The sequence below is a fragment of the Triticum urartu genome, unplaced genomic scaffold, assembly GCF_056163025.1.
Source record: "Triticum urartu cultivar PI428250 unplaced genomic scaffold, HENAU_Tu73 scaffold433, whole genome shotgun sequence".
Lineage (NCBI taxonomy): Eukaryota > Viridiplantae > Streptophyta > Magnoliopsida > Poales > Poaceae > Triticum > Triticum urartu.
In genome coordinates this window covers 10,001-20,984 of record NW_028260614.1, presented here as the reverse complement: position 1 = coordinate 20,984, position 10,984 = coordinate 10,001, and positions in this window count along the sequence as shown.

The window sequence follows — 10,984 nt, the reverse complement described above, 5'->3', positions numbered from 1 at the left end:
TTTATCTATTCCCTATATATCCTTTTTTGATTTTTTCCAAATGAATAAAGCAGTTGGAATTTTGGAAATGACAATGGGTATATTTATTACATTAACTAAAGCTTATTTATTTCTCTTCATTTCTATCACAATAAGATGGACTTTACCGAGGATGAGAATGGATCAGTTATTAAATCTTGGATGGAAATTTCTTTTACCTATTTCCCTGGGCAATCTCTTATTAACAACCTCTTCTCAACTTGTTTCACTATAAATAAGATAATACAATAATAGTAAGAATATTTTCAACACAAAAGCTCTCTCAAACAAGAGAAAGAAACATATCTTTTTCATAGATATTTAGAATGAATATGTTCCCTATGGTAACTGGGTTCATGAGTTATGGTCAACAAACAATACGTGCTACAAGGTACATAGGTCAAAGTTTCATAACTACCTTATCCCACACAAATCGTTTACCTATAACGATTCACTACCCTTATGAAAAATCAATTACACCAGAGCGTTTCCGAGGGCGAATCCACTTTGAATTTGATAAATGTATTGCTTGTGAAGTATGTGTTCGCGTATGTCCGATAGATTTACCCGTTGTGGATTGGAGATTTGAACAAGGATATTAAAAGAAAACAATTGCTTAATTATAGTATTGATTTCGGAGTTTGTATATTTTGTGGCAATTGTGTTGAGTACTGTCCAACAAGCTGTTTATCAATGACTGAAGAATATGAACTTTCTACCTATGATCGTCATGAATTGAATTACAATCAAATTGCTTTAAGTCGGTTACCAATCTCCATAATGGGAGATTACACAATTCAAACAATTAGGAATTCGTCTGAAAGTAAAATAAACAAAGAAAAATCTTCGAATTCAAGAACGATTACTGATTACTAAACTTTGATTTTGTCTTTCTGTTATAAAAATCTAATAATTCTTTATTAAACTTTAAAATTAAACTATAAAGAAAAACGAAAAACTACTGCTTATTGGAAATTATTTCTTATTTTAAATCAGACTAGATTTTCGTGATATAATATAATTTATAACTATAAGTTTATACACAAAAAAATACCCTAATCCTTTTTTCCTTCCTTGAATCCTTTAGTTTTAGTCAGTTCATGAAAAATTTTATACTATTAATTTCTTTTTATCCATAATGGATTTACCTGGACCAATACATGAGATTCTTATGCTATTTGGGGGATTTGTTCTTCTACTAGGGGGTCTAGGAGTAGTATTACTTACCAACCCCATTTATTCTGCCTTTTCGCTGGGATTAGTTCTTGTTTGTATATCCTTATTCTATTTTTTATTAAATTCCTACTTTGTAGCTGTCGCACAACTTCTTATTTATGTGGGAGCCATAAATGTCTTGATCATATTCGCTGTAATGTTCGTAAATGGCTCAGAATGGTCTAAAGATAAGAATTATTGGACTATTGGAGATGGGTTCACTTCACTCGTTTGTATAACTATTGTTTTTTCACTAATGACTACTATCCCAGATACGTCGTGGTATGGAATTCTTTGGACTACAAGATCAAACCAAATAGTAGAACAGGGTCTCATAAATAATGTTCAACAAATTGGAATTCATTTAGCAACCGATTTTTATCTTCCGTTTGAACTCATTTCCATAATTCTTCTAGTTTCTTTAATAGGTGCAATTACTATGGCTCGGCAATAAGAAAACTTAGAAAAAGTACAAATTATAAGAATTGCAAATCTAAAATAAATAACTAAAGAATCACAATTTTGATTTAGTAAAATCCATCTACTGCCAACAAATACCTCCTTTTTTTTTTTTTTTTTTTTCTTTTGTTGTGTAATTGTTCTATTGTAATTAATTGAATCGGTTCAATTCTTGCCCTCATATTGAAATGAATCGAGATTGATAAGGAGTTAGTTAATGATGTTTGAGCATGTACTTTTTTTGAGTGTCTATTTATTTTCGATTGGTATCTATGGATTGATCACAAGCCGAAACATGGTTAGAGCTCTAATATGTCTTGAACTTATACTGAATTCAATTAATCTAAATCTCGTAACATTTTCTGATCTATTTGATAGTCGCCAATTAAAAGGAGATATTTTCGCAATTTTTGTTATAGCCCTTGCAGCTGCTGAAGCCGCTATTGGACTATCCATTCTTTCTTCCATCCATCGTAATAGGAAATCCACTCGTATCAATCAATCTAATTTATTGAATAATTAGACTTTTGAATAATTAGACATAGAATCCTCTAAACAAAGGCGCACATATTAAAATAAATAGAAATCAATACTATTTTCTTAGTATTATTTGAGAATATCCATTTTTTTTAGTAGATTATTGCATAGTATTCTTTTTCACTTAAATGAATTTTTGTATTTGTAATTCATTGATATTGCAATTTGAATATTGCAATAATTTATATTGAAAAGACGATAGCCAATTTATTGGCTAATTCGAATTCGTCTGTACAATTCGTAAAATTCTTTCTTATTTCTTATTTATTGTTGAAATCCAAAATTAAAGTCTCTTGGCTCTCTTCACGCTTTCTCACAAACAGATTAAAAAATAGATTTTTTTTTTTGAAGTTTGGATAAACCATTGCTTCGTCTGGTGTCTACAATACATATGACTCATTATAGTACTAATTTCATTTTTACCAGATCGAAAAATTTTATGTTGAAAAGAAAAATTTATAGATCCAATGTCACATTCCGTAAAAATTTACGATACATGTATAGGATGCACTCAATGTGTACGAGCTTGTCCAACAGATGTATTAGAAATGATACCCTGGGATGGATGTAAAGCCAAGCAAATTGCTTCCGCGCCGAGAACCGAAGATTGTGTGGGTTGTAAGAGATGTGAATCTGCCTGCCCGACAGATTTTTTAAGTGTCCGCGTTTATTTAGGGCCTGAAACAACACGTAGCATGGCTCTATCTTATTGATACGTTACAAAAAACTTCACTCGAATCGTCTGATTCCTCTTTACCGAAGAAGCCTGTGCTCGAAATAATCGAGCACGGGCTTTTCTGGTCAAAACGTATCTTGTCTTTATCACTTTATCATGAGTTATTTTCCTTGGTTAACAATACTTGTTGTTTTGCCGATATTTGCAGGTTCATTAATTTTCTTTTTACCTCATAAGGGAAACAAAGTCGTTAGGTGGTATACTATATCTATTTGTTTATTAGAATTCCTTCTAATGACTTATGCGTTCTGTTATCATTTCCAACTGGAGGATCCCTTAATCCAATTAAAGGAGGATTATAAATGGATAGATGTCTTCGATTTCCACTGGAGATTGGGAATCGATGGACTTTCATTAGGATCTATTTTATTGACAGGATTTATCACTACTTTAGCTACTTTAGCAGCTTGGCCAATTACACGGAATTCGCGATTATTCTATTTCCTGATGCTCGCAATGTATAGTGGTCAAATAGGATTATTTTCTTCGCGAGACCTTTTACTTTTTTTTATCATGTGGGAGTTAGAATTAATTCCTGTTTACTTACTTTTATCCATGTGGGGGGGGAAGAGGCGTCTATATTCAGCTACAAAGTTTATTTTGTATACTGCAGGCGGTTCCATTTTTTTCTTAATCGGAGTTCTGGGTATGGGCTTATATGGTTCCAACGAACCAGGATTAGATTTGGAAAGATTAATTAATCAATCATACCCTGCAACCTTGGAAATACTTTTATATTTTGGCTTCCTTATTGCTTATGCTGTCAAATTGCCGATTATACCCCTACATACGTGGTTACCAGATACCCATGGGGAAGCACATTATAGTACATGTATGCTTTTAGCGGGAATATTATTAAAGATGGGAGCATATGGATTGATTCGGATCAACATGGAATTGTTACCTCATGCTCATTATCTATTTTCGCCCTGGTTAGTAATAATAGGAGCGATCCAAATAATCTATGCAGCTTCAACTTCTCTTGGTCAACGAAATTTCAAAAAAAGAATAGCTTATTCCTCTGTATCTCACATGGGTTTCATAATTATAGGAATTGGTTCCATAACCAACATTGGACTCAATGGAGCTATTTTACAAATATTATCCCATGGATTTATTGGTGCTACACTTTTTTTCTTGGCAGGAACCGCTTCTGATAGAATGCGTCTTGTTTATCTCGAAGAACTGGGGGGAATATCTATCCCAATGCCTAAAATTTTTACCATGTTTAGTAGCTTTTCAATGGCTTCTCTTGCCTTACCAGGAATGAGTGGTTTTGTCGCAGAATTAGTAGTATTTTTTGGACTAATTACTAGTCCAAAATTTCTGTTAATGCCAAAAACACTAATTACTTTTGTAATGGCAATTGGAATGATATTAACTCCTATTTATTTATTATCTATGTTACGCCAGATGTTCTATGGATACAAGCTATTTAATGTTCCAAACGCAAATTTTGTGGATTCTGGACCACGAGAACTCTTTATTTTAATCTGTATCTTTTTACCAGTAATAGGAATTGGTATTTATCCAGATTTTGTTCTCTCCCTATCCGTTGACAGGGTAGAGGCTCTCTTATCCAATTATTATCCTAAATAGGTTTGCTTTTTTTTACTCGTCTGCTCTATTAATGCAGAAATAAGTAAAAAAGTATATAATGCAGAAATAAGTAAAAAAGTATAATTAGATCTATCTCGAATTTTTGAGAACCCTTTGATAAGGCGTTCAAGGGGTTCTCAAATAAAACATAAAAGTAAAAACCTTCATTTCATGAAGGTTTTATTTTATGTAATCATTTAGGTGTTAATGTAAACGAACCATAACTATGTAAGCCTATTCCTAATAGATTTATACCAAAATAACAAATCCAAATTATAAGAAATCCTATCAAAGCTATAAGTGCAGAATTCGTACCCTTCCAATTTGGATTTGTTCTACTATGTAAATAAATTGCGAATATGGTCCAAGTAATAAATGCCCAAGTTTCCTTAGGATCCCAATTCCAATAGGATCCCCAGGCCTCATTAGCCCATACTGCTCCACAAAGAATACCTACGGTTAAAAGGGTAAATCCTAGGCTAATGACACGATAACTCCAAGAATCCAAACGCTCCGTTAATTGATATTTGTAATAATTTGGAAATGAAGGGACAGAGGTTCTTTTTAAAGCACTTCTTTTTGCATAAAAATATTTAATATCACTAAAGAAAAATGTTTTATTTAAAACATTTTTTTTCTTTTTAGAAAAGAAATGGAAATTATTTCGAAATCTAATGATTAGAATAGCGGCAGATAATAAGGATCCGCACAAAAGAGTTGCATAGCTTAATAACATCATACTGACATGCATCATTAACCACTGAGATTGTAGAGCAGGTACTAGTATCGTGGATTGATGCATTTCAGTTAAAAGACCCGATGTGGCAAAGCCTTGCGTTAAAATAGTACTTGGCGTAGTTATTGTGCTTAAATCATTTTTAGAGTTCTGTATTTTAGGAATGGTATGAAGAATATACAGGGCCCATGAAAGGAAGATCAATGACTCATATAAATTACTTAATGGAAAATGTCCCGAGGAAGCCCAACGAGAAACTAAGAATCCTGTTATAGAGAAAAAAGTAACTATCATTCCTTTTTCTGACGAATCGCGTAATCCTCCAAGTTCACGAACTAATAAGGTTATAAAATGAATCGTAATCACAATTGAAATCGTTGAGAAAGAGATATGAGTTAGTATATGTTCTAAAGTTGCAAATAGCATAAGGGGAAGGTCCCATTACAAAATTGTAAATTTCGAATTGATTTCTAATCTATTGTATTCTTTTTCAAGAATGCCGCCACTCGGATTCGAACCGAGATGCTTGAGCACTGCTTCCTAAGAGCAGCGTGTCTACCAATTTCACCATGGCGGCTAACTTCAAATAATAGGTAACTTAAAAGAATAATAGCTATTATCTTGGGAATCGTCGATATTGGGAAAGTCCATAAAATTTAGGAACATTAGAGTTTTCATTAAAATAGACTTCGTTTGGTAGTATCGTTTCCATTTTTTTTTTTTACAATAAACTCTTGCTTTGCCCAATAGAAACACAAACACTGCTTGAAAGAGTTGGAACTTCTTTTTTCTAACTTGCAATTATAGAACTAATTTTTTCTAATTAATTTCCCCTTTACATTTTGAAAATTCTTTCAATACAATGAAAAAAATCCAAAAGGGTTTCTATTTAATGATGAAATTAAAATAAAATGGATAAATAGAAAAGGCTTTTTGGATTTTTTAAAAATTTCTAGAATGAAAGTCTTTATGCTCTTATTAATAAGATTTACTAACCTTATGATTTTGGAGAAGATAGGTGGAAGTTGTAAGTCCTATTGTAAGAATACTCCACTTTTCATAATTTTCCTAATAGAATATGAGGATTCTATTAGGAAAATTATGAAAAGTTCATTGATAGGAAAAGAATACTTAGCACACAGTATACCAAACAAAACTTTTTTTTTCTTGTATATATAAGATAAGAGGGGTTTTTTGTTCTAAGAATATTGTACCGAGTAATTCGACACATAAAAGTACATTCAAAGAAGAATCCAAATTATTAAATAATTGGAATTCTTTTTTGATAAGTCAATTCATATTATTCCAAAATCTTATTATTTGTTTGTTGCCCAGAAAAACCCTTTGGTTTTGGATGCTCATTACCGCTCGAAAATGATCTTGATTTTACTAAAGAATAAGATTGTACTATGGAAAAATAAGTCTTTTTCTTCCAAATATTTTTACGAATACGCTTTTTTGACATTGAAGTACGTTTTTTTGGAACTGCCATTCAAAAAGGAAATTACTTTTTTCTAGTTGTATGTGAAAGACATCTATTGCTGCAAATCAATCCTTCTTTCTTCTTTTTATTAGTATTTATACTTAGATACTGAAAGATACTTAAATTTTGAATTATTTTTTACTTCATTTTGTCTAATGCGGATAAGACAACAAGAATTTTTTAACATTTTTTCTTTATATATTTTATACTTTTTTTTTAATAATATAGAATATATAGAAGGGTTTCTCATTTAAATCTATTTATATCTATTTATATATCAAGTATACTCCATATATAGATATATGGTATGGAAGCCTATCCCCCATATAAGATAAGACGGGGGGATAAAAAGAAGGGAAAATGAAAATAGTTAATTAAGTTCAGAATGGTATTCCATAAAGGAAAGGAATTCCAATCAAAACAAAAAATACTGAGTCTCTTAAACAAGACATTCTAAAACTTAGGTAATTTATAGTCATTAGAATTTTAGTTCTATATGAAGTAAGGACTATTCGATAATTTCTTATAAACATAGGTTTTCATTGGAATTCACTCAATCAGTTAATTATGGAACAAGAGAGCTGTTTCATCTTTGTTTTAAAGAAATATAAAAATGAATTATGAATAGAAAGTAAAATGATTCCACTTTTTTTTTTTTATTTTTATAAATATCTTTATTTAGTTAATAAAATAACTTCGTTACCTAGTTATTTTATTAACTTTTTTAATTTAACCAACTAAACCCATTCTTAATTTTTAATTATTTCAATGAGATAAATTTTGGAAAAATTAAGAATTTCAGTATTTTTTCTTATTCTTTTTATTTATTCTTTCAGAAAGAGATAAGAATTGGTTTGGTGAATCGGAAACAATTTTATAGAAAAATTGAAGTAAAAATTGAAGTAAAAATTGCAATTTCTTTTCTTATGGAACATACATATCAATATGCATGGGTAATCCCTCTTCTCCCACTTCCAGTTATTATGTCAATGGGATTTGGCCTTATTCTTATTCCGACAGCAACAAAAAATCTTCGTCGCATATGGGCTTTTCCTAGTGTTTTACTCTTAAGTATAGCTATGGTATTCTCAGTTCAACTGTCTATTCAACAAATAAATGGAAGTTCGATCTATCAATATCTATGGTCTTGGACCGTCAATAATGATTTTTCTTTAGAATTTGGATACTTGATTGACCCACTTACTTCTATTATGTTAATACTAATTACTACTGTAGGAATCCTGGTTCTTATTTATAGTGATGGTTATATGTCTCACGATGAAGGATATTTGAGATTTTTTGTTTATATAAGTTTTTTCAATACTTCCATGTTGGGATTGGTTACTAGCTCCAATTTGATACAAATTTATTTTTTTTGGGAACTCGTGGGAATGTGTTCTTATTTATTGATAGGCTTTTGGTTTACACGACCAATCGCAGCGAGTGCTTGTCAAAAAGCTTTTGTAACTAATCGTGTAGGGGATTTTGGTCTATTATTAGGAATTTTAGGTTTTTTTTGGATAACAGGTAGTTTAGAGTTTAGGGATTTGTTCAAAATAGCTAATAACTGGATTCCTAATAATGGAATTAACTCTTTACTTACTACTTTGTGTGCTTTTTTATTATTCCTTGGTGCAGTTGCGAAATCCGCACAATTCCCTCTTCACGTATGGTTACCCGATGCTATGGAAGGGCCCACTCCTATTTCGGCTCTTATACACGCAGCAACTATGGTTGCTGCGGGAATTTTTCTTCTAGCTCGACTTCTTCCTCTTTTCATATCTTTACCTTTGATAATGAGTTTTATTTCTTTAGTAGGTACAATAACACTATTCTTAGGAGCTACTTTAGCTCTTGCTCAGAGAGATATTAAAAGAAGCTTAGCCTATTCTACAATGTCTCAATTGGGTTATATGATGTTAGCTCTAGGTATAGGTTCTTATCAAGCTGCTTTATTCCATTTGATCACTCATGCTTATTCAAAAGCTTTATTGTTCTTGGGATCCGGATCCGTTATTCATTCAATGGAACCTCTTGTTGGATATTCACCAGATAAAAGTCAAAATATGGTTCTTATGGGCGGTTTAAGAAAATACATTCCAATCACAAGAACTACTTTTTTATGGGGTACACTTTCTCTTTGTGGTATTCCACCTCTTGCTTGCTTCTGGTCCAAAGATGAAATCCTTAGTAATAGTTGGTTGTATTCGCCCTTTTTTGGAATAATAGCCTCCTTTACTGCAGGATTAACTGCCTTTTATATGTTTCGGATATATTTACTTACATTTGATGGGTATTTGCGTGTTCATTTTCAAAATTACAGTAGCACTAAAGAGAGTTCCTTGTATTCAATATCCTTATGGGGAAAAAGGATACCCAAAGGAGTGAATAGGGATTTCGTTTTATCAACAACGAAGAGTGGAGTTTCTTTTTTTTCACAAAATATACCAAAAATTCAAGGTAATACAAGAAATAGGATAGGATCCTTTACTACGTCTTTTGGGGCTAAAAAAACTTTTGCCTATCCGCATGAAACGGGAAATACTATGTTATTTCCTCTTCTTATATTACTACTTTTCACTTTGTTCATTGGATTCATAGGAATCTCTTTTGATAATGGAGGAATTGGTAATGGAATAGCAGAGTTAACCATATTATCAAAGTGGTTAACTCCCTCAATAAACTTTACCCAGGAAAGTTCTAATTCTTTTGTAAATTCATATGAATTTATTACTAATGCAATTTCTTCTGTAAGTCTAGCTATCTTTGGTTTATTCATAGCATATATCTTCTATGGATCCGCTTATTCTTTTTTTCAGAATTTGGATTTAATAAACTCTTTTTACAAAGGAAATCCTAAAAAAGAATTTTTAGATCAAGTAAAAAAAAATATATACAGTTGGTCATATAATCGTGGTTATATAGATATTTTCTATACTAGGGTCTTTACCCTCGGTATAAGAGGGTTAACCGAACTCACGGAGTTTTTTGATAAGGGTGTTATTGATGGAATTACCAATGGAGTGGGTCTTGCTAGTTTTTGTATAGGAGAGGAAATTAAATATGTAGGGGGAGGTCGAATCTCGTCTTATTTATTCTTTTTTTTATGTTATGTATCTGTGTTTTTATTCTTTTTTCTTTCTTAAGTTAAGGAATTTACAACAAGTCTCTTGCAAAAATAACTATCCTATCCCCTTTCTACAATCTCTCTATATCCTTGTTACATAAGGTAAGTATTGTATAATAGTTCGGTTTTCCGCGATTTTTTCCATTCCTCTGTGTAAATACCCTAATATGGGTTCACAATCAATAACATCCTCACCATCGAGAGTAACGATCAGTCGAAGAACACCATGCATTGATGGGTGTTGAGGGCCCATATTGACTATCATGAGATCTTTTCTTGTAAGCGGTAGACTCATATCCTTTCTTCCTTAATTCATTATTCCATGAAAATGGATTATTCCATGAATTCCTCAAAGCGAGGCTCATCAAAATGAAAAATCTAAGACTACTATAAGACTACTAAAAAAATAATAAAACAAGAAAAAAATTTGAACGATTAAATTACTGCTCCCGAATATTCAACTGACCGATTAATTTCTTATAACGTACTCTATTTTTCTTTGCCAAATAAGCCAGCAAACGTCGACGTTTTCCCAAAAGTCTTCGTAGACCTCTTTCCGATGAAAAATCTTTTTTGTGTAATTCCAAATGTGAAGCAAGTCTCCGTATCTTATTGGTGAAACTGAATACTTGAAATTCAACAGAACCCCTGTTTTCTTCTTTTTCTTCTTTAACCATAAATCCAAAAATTTTTCTACCTCCTTTCTTTTTCATGTATTTTTCTGATCAGGAAAAATACAAAATTATGTCAGTTATTTTGAAGTTATTCTAATCTCGTACACACACAAATTTGCAATTATTCATCTACTACTGGAATTTGGATTTATTTTATCGATGCAAATTGGATTTGGATAGAAGGGTACATTCTTTCTAATATTTTAGATAGAAGAAATGTTTCTTCTATCTAAAATATTAGAAAGAATTTTGCTGATTTATTTATTGCTATATGCAATTTATGGAATTGATACACCATTTAATTGATATCATTTAGCAAAATGAAACACAGCATATGCATCCATCTTTTGGCTCGAGAATTTCACGGGATAGAGATATGGTATAAGAAATAGACTATTAA